Genomic DNA, 14,786 nt, shown 5'->3' on the forward strand with positions numbered 1-14,786 from the left:
AATTACAAGAAAGAAGTATCTGGCAAAGGTTTTTGTTTCAGCTTCCCCTCGCTGATTTGTTTTTGTTTTTTTCTCCTCTGGCATTATTCTTCCAGGTAAGAATAACCAAATATAGTTAAGGATCAAGGGATTTGAAATAAATAATTGCATAAGTTGTCAGTGCTCTAGCATTTATTAGGGATTGAAACATAAGACACTAATATTGAATGGAAGTAATTTTGCTGAACTTCAGACACCTAACAGATGTCCAGTGTGTGCTTGGGCTTTCCTTGCACTCTGTGGAGAGCACTGCACACATCCCAAGATTGATTTCAGCTCCTCTTACCCTAATTCAAGATCTCAGTCTAGAGAACACAAGCTAGCAGGAGCCTGAGCCCAAACAGCACTTGTGTGTGTATAATTATTCTCACGTGGAACCCCACTATGTGCGACAGTTAATGACTACATGGTTAATTATGTGAGTAGTTTATGTAGGAATGGGTTCAATTCTTGTGTCTGTGTTGCAGGGAGACTAATTTGTGTCTTGAGATGTTTGTTCATTGACCACAGAGGAAGCAGAGGTCAGACTAGCTCAAAGTGAGCTATCTGACCTCCACATCTAGCTGAGATACAGCTCAGCCGCTGTGCCTGCCGGCTGCTTCTGCTGCTAACGGTGGGTCATACTCTGCTTCATATTTGAAGGCCTGCACACACTTGGTAGGTTTTATAGACCTGATTTCACATCTAAGGGAATAAAGTGTAACAGTTCATGTAATTAGTAGACAGTCATTAACTTCTCTGAAATCAGTGGAATTCCACATGGGACCATGTGTGAGTGAATATGCTGTTGCTGACTGGAGACCTGTTGAGAAGCTCTACAAAATAAAAGGTAGTAGTAAATGATGATGGAAAATTTTTCATGTTCTAATATATAGTGATTTATATTCTGAATTAGATACTCTGTTCAGAATTATCCTACATATATTTAAGTAGTTTTAAAAGGTTTGAACTAAAATTCAGACATTCTTGTTCTTGATTTCAGTTTATTTACTGCTCAGAAATTATTTTCAAAATGGAATTCCTATCTAAAGTTCTTCAATTAAAAAACCCAAACACCTGAGTACCAGCAGTTTTGAACTATTGCAGAAGTATAGCACAGATGCAGCCTCAGTATTTACCAGAGTAGATAAAATTCCTCTCTGTTTGCAGAAATAGAGCAACTTAGGGACCAACTCAAGCAAAAAATTGAAGAGGCATCTTCACAAAGTCTACAAACAGCAGATGACCTCTGGCTTTCTCTTCCACAGAAGACAGGCAATACCAAATGTGAAGAGGATTCACTTCCTCCTTCCTGCCTGATCGGCAGGTATCAAGCCTTTTGAGCCTGTTTCCAAAACCATATCCATAATGTAAGAAGTGTTTGATGTATGTAAACATAGAGACATGCCACAACAATGATTAAGGGATTAGAGGAAAAGGATCAGGAGGACAAGAGAAGATTATTGCAGACACAAGGGTGTATCAATGACACCAGCATACACTGTGGTTCTTCTGGAAGTTTCCAGTCCACACCAGACTAATCAGAGCTTTCTGCAGGATGTAAGCATGCCCAGCACTTGTACTCTGCTTGAGGTTAAGATGGAAAATCCTGTGTGTGATTCCCTGCTCTTAATGACCTGTTTGTATACAGATGGGCTTTCCAGTTATGGAAATGACCCATGACTTATGAAATAGCCTCTTCCTGTTTGCAATGATGCAATGAAGTATTGAGTCATCTCTAACCCCTGAGCCTTCCCCGTACAAGCTCTTTGTTGTTTGCAACGTGTCCCCTGGGATTTGGATTGATGATACTGGACAATTGTTTTCACTTGAACTGGTCCCAGTTTTACCAGTTTTGGATTAATTACTGCTCTTTCCTAGGGGAAAAGGTTTGATCCACATCACTGCTGATTTGAATTATAATAACTTACTGAAAAAATACCTGTGTATAGTTTGGTTTAAATTAATGAATTCTTGATTTGGGGGATTAATTACTTGTATTTACTGTATGTACCTAATTCTCCTCCCACAGCATAATGAGTCCAGGGGTCCACAAAGTTCTGGATTCAGATGGAAAGTACATACTGTAATGCTCCACAAGATTATATTTCACTGCCTTTTGGAGAGAGGCCCTAATGCCAGTGAAATCTCAGAAATACAACATCTGACCCTTCAAGGGATGAAATAGATTAGGGGCCTGACAACATAACAAAAAATCTTTTGTGAGGTATTTTGTTGAGTATTTTTATCCTTTCTCTACAGAATATAGCAAAGGCTTAGGTATAGCAGGTTGGATGGCCCTAACTTAGAGCGGTTAAGTTTAGTTTAACTTTGACATAACGTCTTGGCTGAAGAGCTGCATTTCCAGTGACTGTGCAGACTGCTGGGTGTGCTGCCAAATAGCTGGAGATTGCAGAGTGATGTTGTTGTTAATTTGTTTCTGCCAGAGAGACATTCCTCTTCATCTCTGGGACAGTGTCATAAGTCACTGTCTTGGTTTGAAAAGACAGGTGTCTGCTAAGGAAGGCAGGAGCCTCCCTTGAAATGGAAAATTTAAACCCCCTCTCTCTGGATTATTTTAATTTTGAAATTAAGGGGCTCTCAGGGAAGATATGGGAATAGGAATAACAGTTCTTTACTAGGAAAAATTAAATAAAAATGCAGTAGTACAAAAAACCAAAAAAAAGTACTGACAGAGTCAGAATATAACCTGACACCCTGTGGGTCAGGGTGTTGGCAGCAGTCTGATTGAGTGGTGGCTGCAGTCCTCCTGGGGTGACAAATGTGGTTCTGTTGAAGCAGTGATCCTGCAGAAGGGCACAGTTCTCCTCTGAAGGTCCAGAAGTGGTGCAGTCAGGTCTGGTCTTCCTCTGGGAATCCAGTGGGAAAAGGTTAAGCCGCCTGGTTTTAACAGCTGGCCCATTAACAGAAAATAACTGCCCCAGCTGCTGTAAACAGCTGGTAACAGAATAAATACTTGCAGTTACATCTCGCATTGCAACCTAACACAGTCACTTATTGATCCTGCCCATCCCTGGACCTGGTGGGAACTCAAGCATAATGTATGTGCCAGTTAAAAGCCACTGTGCCTTCCTAGAAGCAGCTCATTTTAGCTGTTGTCCTACAAAGAAGGAGGAAAGAAGGTGGAACAAACCAAGTTACATTGGTGGGGTAAAAGAGCCAGCAGTTTTCCAGGTTTGAAATGCAATGCCATTAGACATTGGCAACTGAGTTGCTTCATCAAGGCACAGAATTTTGCAAAGCCTTTGACAAATTAAATGCAGATGCAACATAAGGCATTTTCTTGTGGAACATTTTAATGGCTATTCTTGGTTTTCCCAGTGGGATCTTACTTTCTTATAGCAGAGATTTGTCACCAGTTAATTGATTTGTGTGAACTCTGCCAAAATCAACAAGGAAGGAATTGACACGACAGACTCTGGAAACAGGGAAGTTGTGACATGTTTGAAGAGAATGCATACTCAGATGTGGGTCTGCTGCTCTTTCAAAAAGCAGTTTCCTATCAGCAAAACAAGCTCCACTCTCCTGCTTGTATCTTGTCCCTGCCTTGCAGCAGTGCTACAGGGGTGCTTCATCTTGTGGGAAGCCAAAGGAAAGAGATTTACTAAAGAACAACCTTGCACATGCTATTGCAACTCCAGCCATTCTATTGAGTTGAGCTAAGGCAAGCATTAAAGCAAACTGTAACTCTAAGGATTAGAAGTCTTCACAGTAATTACAGGGTCTGTTTTTCTACTGACATGCTGCAGCTTCCATGACAAATGAAAGAAGTACATATTGGTATAACAGTAAAGAAAAATATCGCTCTGCTGCCTGGTCATGGGTGATGTGGGGCAGGCATGTCAATTCCTGAGAGAAAACAACAGTGCAGAATTTAGGTGGTTGCAAACTGCCATTTTTTAATACTGAAAGATCAAACTCCAAGCAGCGGAAAATGTGAGGCAGTGCCCAGAGCAGTTCTATCTTTCAGAAATGTAAGTAAACACAAGTAGCCAGGAGTTCAAGAACTAACTTAAACCACAAATTATGCTACTTCTCTCTCCATTCTTCTCACCGTTCCCTGAAACACTACAACCAAAACCAACAGCATACCATGTCATCCCAAGCCTCAATATTTATTCACACATGAAGAACATGCAAAGCTTTTTAAAATCCCCTGACAACTTGTACAAGAAAACTATTTTGCTATGAGTGGAATGTCCTCTTACAAAATGCCAAACAGCCTTGTGCTTTTTAGGCCAAAAGCTAACACGTTGAACTGTGAGCTCTTATTACTTGTTCTGTTCCTCCACAGTAGGAATCTGGAGTGCTTTAAAAATGCTGAGAGCATGACAGTGATTGACAAGAAAAGAAGGAATGTAAGGACATACTGTACTTTTAAAAATTTTGATTATTTTTGTAAAACAAAATTTATAGTGATGGAGGTCCTACATTTGCAATTTGAATCAGGAGTCAGGGCTGTTTTCTTAGCCATGCCCCTTACACACTGCCTTGCACCCTTATGTAGGAACACCAAATTTGGTAAAATCCCAGAGTAACTTTAAGGAGAGAGATCCTAAGAAATTTAACAGCTGCTTGAACCATTCATGTTTTAACTTTTTCTCAGTGAAACCATGTCTTAATTTTAGTGTGTGCAGTGCATGTGTGAGGCTCTTTCCATCATTTTTACTGAATGTGTGCAGTGATGGATCTCAAGCATATAGGTTTGGTTCCAGTTCAGTGTGGGCACATGACCATGTCATTGAATTAAGTATGTCTGGTATGGAGTTGATACTAGTTTTTAACAGTTGGTAGCTGATATCTAATCTGACATGAAGTGACTATGGCACAGAGAGAGCAGTAGTTTCAATCACATTAAGTGTGTCAGTAAGAAATCAGCAAAATTTTAGAGCAATTTTAACTGACAGTGTGAGTGAAAGCTGGATCTGCACCTTGGGTAGCAGGTTATGGTATATCTGGTCCGATGCCAAGAGCCCTAATGTTGGATTTATTGTGTCATTAAGCCATGGCCAGAGAGGAGGAGGCTCAACTGTGTCTCTTACAGTTGCTGAACTGTGTCTCTTACAGTTGCTGAAAAAGGAAAACACTGCCACTGGTGTGTTCTTCTCAGTGAAAAAGCCAGTGCTATGGGAAAACTGCTGTTGGAGATGATTCAACAGTCATCTGTCTGCATGTTAAATCTTCAAATACTCTGTAACCGCATAGAGATGGCAAAAACAATGTGAAAGTGCTAACATGCAAAAGCAGGGAGATTTAAGGACGTGTTGCAAGCATTTGTATAACTACACTTCTTGAACTGAACTCAGGTATAGTTCTTGTCTGCTTGGACCATTTAACTGGTCAAAGACCAAAATATACCCTTAATATTCCACAGACACCTATACCCAGTAATGACAGGGTCCTCTAGTGACATGTTAACTGTGTCAATAAAACATTAGCTAAATAATAGCTGGGTTTTTCTGGTTAAAAGAAAACTAGACCTTCATTATATTCCAAGATAAGCTTTTAAAAACTTACTTTTTTCATTATGGGGTTTATTTATTTCATTATTTCATTTGGTTAGCCTCTGTGGTAACTTGGTGACTGGCAAATTTGGATCTCCTAATTTATTGACTTGACTGAAAACACAGCCTAAATCATCTAAAATATAGATCATTGCTTTGTTTGTCTTCAGTCTGCTGTAATTTTAAGTAAACTAGGTAAATGTGCTTTGTCAGATTCATGCATACATGGGATGTGAGATGTATTTACTCCATCAGTTCACAAGCTGGGTCACAGTCTGAGGGCATTCAGCTCTGGGGTGAAATCACCAGCCTCTTGCACCCCTCTCCACAGTGACTACCTGCATGCCTTCCATTACACAGGCTCTACATCCCCAATAAAGTGACCACAAGAGATGCTGTCTTGCACTACTGACAATGTAGCTGTTTATATAGAGTGTAAACACGCATGTGCACTGTGCATGCACTTACATGCCTTCATTTACCCACATAAGTCAACACAAGGCACAAAACTGCCAGATGTCTTCGCCTCTAATGAGCACCTACCCAGACACACAGCTGGTTTGGAGCAGGACAAAGCAGGCAGTTCCAGGGCATCAAACCCAACTGCTGCAGGGCAAGGCAGCCACAGCCTGCGGCTTGCAGGGGGAGTTCCTGCTCTCGTTGTGTTCACTGGCTATTGTGTGCCCTGGAACACGGTGTGTAACAAAACATACAGGCTGATGTTTTGGCACCAGGGAAGATGCTGCCTTGGTCTTGGATGCTGCAGCTGTGGTTGGAACCCTGGAAAAGGGGCAAGATGCTTTTCTTTGGTGCTGTTAAGTATGATCTGTTGAGTGAACCACTTTAAGGACAGGATGGACAGAGAAAAATGTTTGCAAGAAAGAACCTAAACTAACAAGGGTTTAATTTAGAAACTTTCTGTTCTGCCTAACTTGAAGAGTTCTCTGTTGTTGTTGGGATTTTGTAAAAAGTATTCCTTTATGTTTAACAAAATCTGTTTTCTGAACTCAAGAGCTTTGTGTTTTGGGATATATCTTTCAAGGGAAAACTGGAGGTTGTTCCACCTCAACCATCTGCTGACTCCACCACAGTGCTCATATAATTATAAATGTTTATTACCTCCAGAATGAGGAGGTGCCTGCTTTAAGGTGTCTTGCAGGATTATAATGTGAAATCCTTAGGTCACTGTTCCTCTGCCCCATGCTTAGTGGATTTGCACTTAGTAGATTTGCACGTGTACATGACAAGAGCCAATTGCCCAACATAAAGATTTGAATGTAAACTCATTGCTAAACTTTGGCCTGGAAGCATCAAGCTGTTCCTCTGAGCATTTGCACGTACAAAAGGTGAGTACAGAGGTAAAGAGCAATAAAAGGGCAAGGCAAAAGAGGACTCATAAAGCACCTCTGCAGAGCTACCCTGTTGGCCTGTATCAGAGTCTGAGTTTTGCCCTTTTAAATGCTTGTGCCTTTGCACACTTTGCACCATGGGGGCCTTTATAACACATGCAGAACTTGAACAAAGCATATTTGCAGCTCCTCTACCTATTTAGGAGCTGCTGTGTACACTTTGCAATGTTTCACATAGTGTGAGTAAAACAAATAGGTACCTTTATTCTTCCTTATTCCTGGTGGAAGCAGCAAGGGGGAAAGGGCAAAAGGAGAAGCCAGAATTTCTGCTATCAGGAGGAAAACTGAGATAGAGAAAACCTATGATTTTATTTGGGCAACCTAGAAATGTGTCTGCTTGCTAATGAGTTCTGCTGTAAATCACTAGCTCATCATTATGTATATATTCTGCTTATTTGCTGTATTTACTTAATGACTTGATAATTCAAATCTGCAAATTTATTGACTTGACTGAAAATGCAGCCTAAATCATATAAAATGTGGGGTAAATACATGTATGGATTATTGTGGGGTGGTTTTGTTATGGGGCTAGAGTGTCCCCAAACAGAAGCACATAACTTTTACCTCTGTTTACATATGTTTAAAAATATGCCAAGATACCCAGGCACAGTATTGTCACATATAAACACAGCTCAAAGCAATAACTGGCTGTGACAAGGCCAGAAACCCATCCCAGTTCTATCTCACGCGGCACATCTCCAAATGCTGATTCTCGTGGTATATCCCAATATACCAACTGCTCCCAGTACAAAGGCAACAGTTTTAGTTCATTATGGATTGTTTATGATTGACAATATTTACTGTATGTACATTTTGAACAAACACAGTGCTGTAAACAAACAGGGATATTAGGCAGCTGTATGTTCCTACATCATGCAAATAAACTGTAGCTGGGGCTTTTATCCTGCTAGCAACTCAGGCAAACAGATTGTAAAAGCAGTTGGGAATTAGCCCAGGACTTTTAGGAAGGTTGTGAAGAAGTACATTGTAAGTACTTCTGTAATTATTCCATCTAGGTCAGCCAGTGAATTGTTTTACTGTACAGTCCTCAAAATGGCTGCACTTAGTCTGGCATTTACTGAGGGACAGGCAAGGACTTTAGGCATGGCCAGTATGGCAAAAAGTCATCGTGCTCATATCATTTTTGTCTTGCAGACCTGGGGAATGGGCTGGCAGGCACAGCTCTGCTGCAGGGCTCCTCCTTCAAGGCCAAAATTTCTGTCCTCTCCCTGTCCCCCACACCAATGTGCCACCATTGCACTGATGTGATTGATGAGCAGGGTCTACTCACACCTTTGATGAGGGAAGTGCTGATTCATGTGGACCTTGTGTGGGACCCCCTGGGCAGGGTCTGCAGGGACGCTGTGACTTCAGCCCCATCCCACCCACTGCCAACCACTTTGCACCTCCTCAAAACCTGTGCAGCACAGGCAAGGGAGCTTTCCTTTTCAGCATATTGAAGTGATTACTTTGCTCACTCAGGATGGTTTTTCCAGGAACTGTGGCTGCTGGCATCTGTATGCAACTACAAAGCTCCGGGGATCCTCTGGAGATGGATGCAGGCAGGGTATTCCAGCTTAGAAGTCCTCAAGAGCAGCATAAAATACGTATAATCATTATGTCCTTCTGTTTATTCTGACCCTGTACAAGATGAAGCTATGTGTCATATGCTTAATATTAAACGGACTGAACAGGTTTCTCTTTAATTCTTTTAATCTTCTTACAAGATATAAAATAGGCTTAAGTCAAAAACTGTTCCTTAGTGTGAAGGGTTGAGGGGGCTGGCTGCTCCTTGGCTGTATGATGATGATGACAGCCAGAACGATTGGGTTTGTCGAGCACTGAGACTGCTCTCCCGAGCAGGTTTATGCCTCCTTGCATAAAGGTTTCCACAAAGATTTCTGGGAGACAATTGCAGGCCTAGCAAAGGAAGAGTCAGAATGTAGTTAAACCTCCCAGCCCACACACAGTAACAGGAAAATCCTGTTTGAAGAATCAGAGAAGAGCCTTTTCTGGATAACAAGAGATAATGTGCTGATAACGCTGCATCTCCCCACCCTCTATGTGGTTATCCCGCTAGCGGAGTCCAGCCCCCTGTGGCTTGGTATTTTTCAGGGTCTGTCCAGGGTGGGAGAAGGAGAGAAGAGGTTCTAGGAAGTGTTTCTGCAGTTGAGCTAGCAACAATTGTATTTTAATGAACACACGAGGCTTGGGGGCACTGCAAGGATGATTTGTTTCCTGATCCATGCATGGGGGTTTTTTTTGTCCAGGCTGAAAATTAGAGAGGGAAGAGATGTGTTAATTGGGAGATGCGTTACAAGCCATCCAGCATGGGAGTGGGAAAAGAGAGGGAGGGTGCCGGCTTTGTCTCCTACTCAATGGGTGTTAATGTTCCTGGAACATTACACCCTGCTCCTGGCTGTTAACATGTCCTACTCCTACTCGTGGGAATCAATGTTGCTGGAACAACAGCTGTGTTAAGTAAGAGTTAAAGCACCATCCCAAGACCACATTTGCTCTTCTCAAGAGAAATGCTGGAAACTTTCTGCAACACACAAAAAGATTTCTCACCTCTATACAAAGCTGTCGTTGGGCTACTAGTGTAAGCAGAACCCCAAAAATTGACACCTTCAGGCAAATGGGAGGTTTTTAGCCTAGAATCACAACAGTTCTTCCCAGAAGAATGGCCCGGGGAGCAGTATAAAATTCAAATCAATTAGAAGGTGCTTCCTTCTAATCTAAAAATAAAGACACCACCTACCTTATCTATTGATTTTGAGAAAACTAATTTGCACCTCGCTGCAAAACTGAGCATTTTTCTGATGGACAAGGTTCTTTTGTTAAAAGAGAAATGGGAGCTTTGCTTTTATTTAGAAAACACCAATCAAACAAAAACCCCACAAATATACATTTTTAAAAATGCCTTGCAAATCTTTGCCAATATTTCAATTTTTTTTTAATAGGTAACAACGACATTAGTAATTGACAACATCGATTTAGATGAAAAAAATATTTTCAAACCAATAGTAAACCTTGCATGGGTAAACATATTCCTGGAGAGGAAAAAAAGCACTGAAAATATCTACTCGAGCAGGGCTTTTGCCTCACATAACAGTCCCATAAGCAAAGCAGCTACAACTTCTAAGGGGGTGCAAAACTGGTTGTGTAACTGTTCTGAGAACATATTTATCAGTGATTCACTGTCAGAGCAGAGTGATGTGCACCTGCAGGCATTCATCTCAGGTCTGCTTCCATAAAGACATAAGGGAATAGCTCTTTCTCTTCAGAGCTTGATGTTTACACTGTCTTTTTTATTCCCAGTTGATTTTCACAGTGTTAGTGCAAAGATCAGATGTTCCTCTGTTAGTCAAGTCCTCACTCACTGAGAGCACACAGTGGTGCAGGCTGTAAATTCATTATATAAATCAATTCCAGCATTTCTAGTGGGTTACTGTAAGATGTGTAACTTCAATGCCATCAATAAGAAGTAGGATCTGATGGCTTTGGTCTTTGAAACTAGCAAATTAAGGCCAGCCACTTTCAGTTCCTTCAATTTAGTGTAGATAAACAGTTACTTGTAAGAATTTGGAAAATAACTAGGAAAGGAGTAGCAGCTACCATGGATTCATCAGGTATAAATGATATCTAGTAGAAATTGCAATCAAATTTCTTTCTATGATAGATTAGCAAGACTCATAAATAAGCAATAAGTTGTAGATATCATCAGATACATGGACTTCAGTGAGATTTTTGTCATGATGCATGTTCATAAACAAACTAACTGAAACCTATCCAGGCCCAGTACAAATTTGGTTTCATGTATTTTCAGCACAGAAAGGTGGCTACATGGCTCTAGCCAAGTTATTTCAATGTTTCACTAACATTGCAGATGATGGAATAAAAAATACATGTCTGACGTTTACCAATAGTGCAAAACTGGAAAGGCCATAATTATAATGAAGGATGGGATTCAATTTCAAAACCTGACAACCAGAGCAACTTTTTCATGACTGCAACTTAATGGGGACCAGGACACTAAGGCATGAACAATCAGACACACATGCTGAGTAGGAGCTGGTGAGCAGCTGGTTTTTCCAACAGAATCTGCAAAGTAAAAAGAAACACAACACACCTTCCATCACCTGCCATACTTTGCAACTGGCAGAAATATCAGTTGCATGAATAGGACAGGATTAGGTCTTTTCTCTTAGGTCTTTTTCTCTTTTCTCTTGTGGATCCGTGTGCTGTCGCTCTTCGGAGTTAAAATCACAACCAGAAGTCTATAGCTTTCCAGTCTCCTTATTCTTCAGAGTTGGTAGACTAGGAATATTTCTAAAAAGGGACCTAGGAAAATCAAATGCATTCTCCCATATCAACTTCAAATATTTATTAAGCTGGTGCAATGCCCAGAAGCCTCAAAACGCCCCCAGAACATCCCACAGCCAGAAGCAGCTGTGGTGAGAAGAACAGGGGAGGCAGGAGGGGCTGCAATTCATGTGGCAGCTCCCAGCACAACGATCTGGCACCTACAGCCTCCAGCAGATGCAGGTGACCACTAAAGACATGTGATGTAGTTGTGGTTTGACCTCAGATGGCAACTAAGCCCTGTGCAGCCCCTCGCTCACGCTCCTGCACCAGTGGAAAGGGGGAGAGAATCACAAGGGTAAAGTGAGAAGTCTTTTTTGGGTGGGGATACAGACAGTTTAATGGGTGAAGTAAAAGCTGCACACACAAGAAAAGCGAAACTAAGAATTCATTCCCCCCTCCCAAGGGCAGGCAGGTGTTCAGCCATCCCCAGGACAGCAGGGCTCCATCACAGGTAACAGTGACTTGGGAAGACAAATGTCATCACTGCAAACATCCCCACTTCCTTCCTTGTTCTCCCAGCCCCATATGCTGAGCGTGACACCTTATGGCCTGGAATGTCCCTTGGGTCAGCTGTCCTGACTGTGTCCCATCCCTGTGCACACTCAGCCCCCTCGCTGGTGGGGTGGGTGAGGAGCAGAAAAGGCCTTGGCTCTGTGTAACCACCACTAAGGGATAACAAAACCAACCTGTGTTACTAGCACTGCTTCCAGCACAAATAAAAAAAAAAAAAAAAAAAAAAAAAAAACCACACCCACCAAAAAATTAAACAAAAAACCACATAGCCCCATACCAGCCACTGTGAGAAAAATCAACTCTACTCCTACCAAAACCAGCACACATTTAAGTGTTAAAGGATTCTATTTTATATCAGATCACACTGTAACACAAAAAAGAAAAAAAGACAGTTCATGTCTTGAGCAGAGGCTGGGCTAGCTGCAGCCACATGAAACACTAAAACAACCCAGATACTGCTTAACTAGGTGGAATTTACTCACAAAATTCTTGAGTGAATCTTCTTGCTAAAGATGGACAAGACTTTGGCTCATCCAAACACTGCTGTAGATTGCATCTATCCAATATTCAGTGATATTTATCCCATACTCCTTAACATCTATGCTGTATTTGTTTACATTCAGCCCACATTCATTGAAAATAGTAGTAAAAGGGGATGTTATTGTAGAAGGAGGAAGAGTTGAACTCTCAGAACTGAACAGCAGAAGTGTGGCTGAGAAGGGGATGGATTAAATACTGGACAGATAGTCTGCATAGATGGAAGAAGTCGGAGTGACAAGGGTTTACAACTTGTACAGAGGGAGTTCTCTTGAATTTGTGTGTAGAAACAGCATTTCAGTTCTCCAGCATAATGCCAAGTTTTAATGAGCACTTGCAGGGCCCTGTGTGAACAGAGCCTTAGCACTGTGAGTCCCTCACTGCTGTGGGTACCCAGAGCTGTCTGTGCCAATGGCTGCTCATGGGCAGAGAGAGCCAGGCAGGTTTGAAACACCAGGGAATCCTTTCCATGTCCATTCCATGGTGTTACGCTGCTCTATCCATGAGAAAGCCAGCTGCCTCCTTGGCAGGGGAGGGATAGAGGGGGGAGTGTGATGCCGTGTGATAGGAGCAGGTTTAGTTAAACCAGCTCATTATCTTTCCAAAAAACAGTTGACAAAGTGGCCTGCTGGAGTTGCCCTTCTCAAAAAAAAAAAAAAAATTAGTCTCTAAAGCAAAATGTTTCCAAAATATAGTCTACTTTAGTAAACATGCCTTTAAATCTCTAGATATTAGTTCCAGCTAATTGCAGCTGCTTTCCTTTCCTTGGAGCTCCCAGCTTGTTTGTATGGAAGGCATGGGGAGCTGGCCAGCAAAAACGTGAATTATTTATGTTCTTGCTGAAAGCATGAGTCTTGTCACTAGAGCCTTGCTTGATTGAATGGATCTGCAGAGACAGTTTCTGTAGCAACCCAGAACCTCGCCCAGCAAAATGTCACCCAGCTAACACAGAACGGTAATAAATATCTCTCTGGGTAGCTGAAGATGACACAGATGTGCCAGAGTAAAATATATCTGGGTTTTGAGTCCTCCAATCTCCCAAGACCCTTGAAGATGTCATTTCAGAAGGTGAGCTGGTGGCATGTCAACTTGGGTACCAGTAAGAATCTAGCTGTGACAGCACAGGGTTTCCAAAGATTGCAGAAATCTTCCTGGGGAAGCAGCAAGTGTTTAGCACCAGGAACACAAGGAAAAAAGGTGCTGTGGTCAGACTTTTAGTGGCAGCCCACAGAGTTAAAGTCAGTGTAAATAAAGATGTGCTTCACAAGACTTACTGTCACACCTTTGGGTGCTATGTCCACATACCAAATACTGAGTTTGATAACACTGTCCAAAATATTTCAGAGATCTTTTAATTGCCATGGTATTTAGTATAGATTGACAAAGACAGGAATACGCAGATTCAAAAGTTTCTTTTCTATCTCTCCTTAGTCTTTGATCTTGGCTCTTTGCTGTTTGAGGTCTGACTGCCTTCCTGTAAAGATGAACCCATCACATTGAAAATCTTACAGAGATTACAAGCTGCCAGGACTATCTTGCAGACCTTTGAAAGGCAATACAGGCTGGTACATTTGTCTAGACATACTAAACACATTTTTCACAATGTCTGTATTTGAATTCTTCCTAATTATCAGCCCAGCAAATGATCTTTTACTAAATGTAAACTTCCTGAGGCTAACATATTAGAAAGTTACAATACCCAGAATTTTGAAAGTAAAGAAAGGTGGTTCCTTCATCATGCATCTCCAACTCAGCTGTACTCACCAGAAAAGTAAACTGCAACTTTTTGTGCTTCCACAGATGTGTCATTCCAGCATTTCCTACATTTTGACCTTATGAACAAAACTAGGTTCTCTGCATTCAGAACAACCCAGGTGCTTAGCTTTAAACAGGAGATAATCCAGTTAGAAAAAGCTTGTGGTTATTCAGACAGAGGTCATCAAGGTACAACTCTAAAGGTGAATAAAAGTGACGGAGGCTGCCTGACACCCATGTAACTTGGACAAGGGGAATCTGGCTGGCAGATGACAGGGATTTGGGTTATATTTAAAAGTTTTGCTGATTTAGCAATAGCAGGATGTAACAACGTTCACCAATCAATACAGCTTGGCCAGCAAAAACCCACAGGTGTGGTTTCAACAGCAAAACACCCTTTGCAGCTCTGGTATAAGCAAGAGCTAATTATTAAAGCAATTTAAATTGGATCCTGTCCCTAGGGTTTACCAGGTCTTCTACAGCAGCTACATCGGCAAACCTTCTAGTCAAGGCTGTTGCAGGAATCAGCTGCTGGAGACTGCGAGGCTGATGGCAGCAGAGCTGCTCTGGAAGCTTGAGGGGAGTATAAAGCTTTGCACCCCCAGGCTCTGGGAAGCCCACCGAGAAACACGAGAAACACGGCCTGCTTCCTTAAGAGAAT

This window comes from Zonotrichia leucophrys, chromosome 1, assembly GCF_028769735.1.
Source record: "Zonotrichia leucophrys gambelii isolate GWCS_2022_RI chromosome 1, RI_Zleu_2.0, whole genome shotgun sequence".
Classification (NCBI taxonomy): domain Eukaryota; kingdom Metazoa; phylum Chordata; class Aves; order Passeriformes; family Passerellidae; genus Zonotrichia; species Zonotrichia leucophrys.